The following is a 2,414-nucleotide window of genomic DNA, read 5'->3' on the forward strand; positions in this document are numbered from 1 at the left end:
ATCTAAAGAGCATTATTTAAAGCAACTGCTTATTGTGCACCCACTGTTTGCACTGTATGAGTCTAATACATGACACAGACATCTGGGGTCTGGCAAGCGAAGTGGGCACTCACATATCTATTTAAAAAGTCAAGATATTTTATGTTCTTCACAAAAGATTTTCATCAGAAAGGAAGAAGACTAATTTAAGGGCAACTGATGCCTTAATTACAATAGAATAGTGGTGCACCTTAGATCTTCCATTGCTTAATACAAAGCATCTGTTAAACAATTCAGCTAGGCAGGCACATCTCTTTCATACTGGATGGAAGTGAAATGCTCACCCTTTGAAAGGGAAACAAATAAGGTATCTCATGAAAACTTCACACCAAACTTTTAAACCTTTGGCACTCACTGTGACAAAGAGATTTTGTTTAAATCAAAGCAGATGAAAGTATAATAGGGCAGATAAGCACTATTACAAAAAAAAAAAAATTAGACTGAAGCCCAAGAATATCGGTGAAGTGCTAAGGCATGAGAGCCAAGGGAAAGAATACCATGGTTTCCCTTTTCCTAAGTGCCCTAAAAGTGTTATCTTGCTTAATGTTTAATCCACAGCTGGAAAGAATAAGGAAAAGAGGAAAGATAAATGCGTACTGGATGTAATGAGCATCAGATTATAGGAGTGGCTAACCATGGGCTGCTGGAAGGTAAGCCCATTGCCTCACTCATCCTTAGAGTCTGACCCAGGATCTGTCAGGTAGAATTCGAATGAGCAAGCCTGTATTATGTGTGTATTGTGTGCCAGAAAACATAGTGGGGAATAAAAATATGAATAAGACTGGGGTCCTGCCTGAAATGTATTCCTGGTCTAATAAGAGAAGGTGTGGAAGAGGGTGAATGTACCGTGACCAATGCAATGCACAGCGGCTTACAAAGATGGCTGCCCCGAGGCAATGGTAATACTGGGCTGGCTCTGGAAGAAAGAAGTAAAACTTTAAGTTCTTTTGGTTCTAGTGGTTTTTGCATTTCTTGGTACTCACAGATGGCAGGAGGATGCAGGAAACTCAAGACACAGCTATGTTTGATGCTATCTGTCACTTAAGTTTCTACAGTAGGTGCCCTTTAGAATAAAGCTGCATGAAAAATATACTGATATTGAAAATTGTGGGTAATTAATTTTATTTGAATCAGGTATTTGGGGGCAGAAAACAACACAAAAATATCCCCCCAAACCCTGTATATTTTGAGATCCAACCAGCTGAGATCTTCTGTACATAATTCTGGCAATCCTCTCCTGTGAATTTTTGAGGACTCCATGAAAATTTCAGTGCACAGGAGGAAACCTCTTTCATGATTTGGAGAAAAATGCACCTAATTATGAAAAAAGTTTTGGCTAGCCTTGGCTCAAAAGATATGACCAGCTAAAGCAAAGCGAGTAAATGATATCGAGAGGCTAAGGAAACTGGGTCAGCATTTCCCAGACTAATGGACAATGCTTCAAGAGATGCTAATTGGTGGTCAGTGAAAAGTAAGAAAGAATCTCTGGGGCAGGTTTTGAGCCACTTTTCACTCTCTTGGAGATTTTTAATGGACACTAGCACATTAAATTTTCTGAGAAGTACTGCAGATATGTTTTTAATGAATGCATTCAGACAACAGTACTCATTGTATCCTCATTTTGTGTCAAACACTGTTACAGGCACTGGAATAGTAATGAAGCCAGCATTTCCACCACTGATTATGAAATACTGTTGTTATGGAGACAAGGTCTCACGGCGTTGCTTAGGCTTGACTTCAACTTGTAGTTTTAAGCCAGAAATTGCTGGGACTATAGGCATGTGCCACCACACTTGGCCGAAATTCTGATTTTTGTGTAATATACTAACATGACTTGTGGAAGTTATCGGTCAGTCAGTCTTCCTGATGTTGTGTCAACATTCTGATGGCAGTGCTTGTGGGTTTCTCCTTCTAGAGAAGAGGAGCCTTCTTCTGAGAGCTGAGCTACGGTAGTTGAAGGGTAATGTGGGGTGGGATTTATTCCTTGGCTAAAAATATGAAAACCAAGATGACACAGCAGATGAACTAAGGCTTAAGCAAAAGAGATAAAACCGTCAGCTCAGGACCACTGAGTCACTCTGCAGAGGCTTTTGAAGACTTGTAGTTTGGAGGAATAGAATGGGATCTTAGGAAATCAGACAAGAGTGACAGGGGTGGATTTCAAGGATGTTGGGCAAGAAGGAGAGAAAGTTCTCTAGATTAGCGAAGCCAATTTATCGTCATTCTAACAGGGCATTGGTGACTTTGGCTATGCTCGTGAAGGAAGTTTTTATTTTTATTTTTTATTGGTACATATTTACAATACACATAAATGATTTATTGTGGGGGATCGGTCGCTATACATGTTACATCAGGACAGAAGTGACAGCTAAGAT

This window comes from Fukomys damarensis, unplaced genomic scaffold (assembly GCF_012274545.1).
Source record: "Fukomys damarensis isolate Sample0158 unplaced genomic scaffold, DMR_v1.0_HiC HiC_scaffold_37, whole genome shotgun sequence".
Taxonomy (NCBI): Eukaryota; Metazoa; Chordata; class Mammalia; order Rodentia; family Bathyergidae; genus Fukomys; species Fukomys damarensis.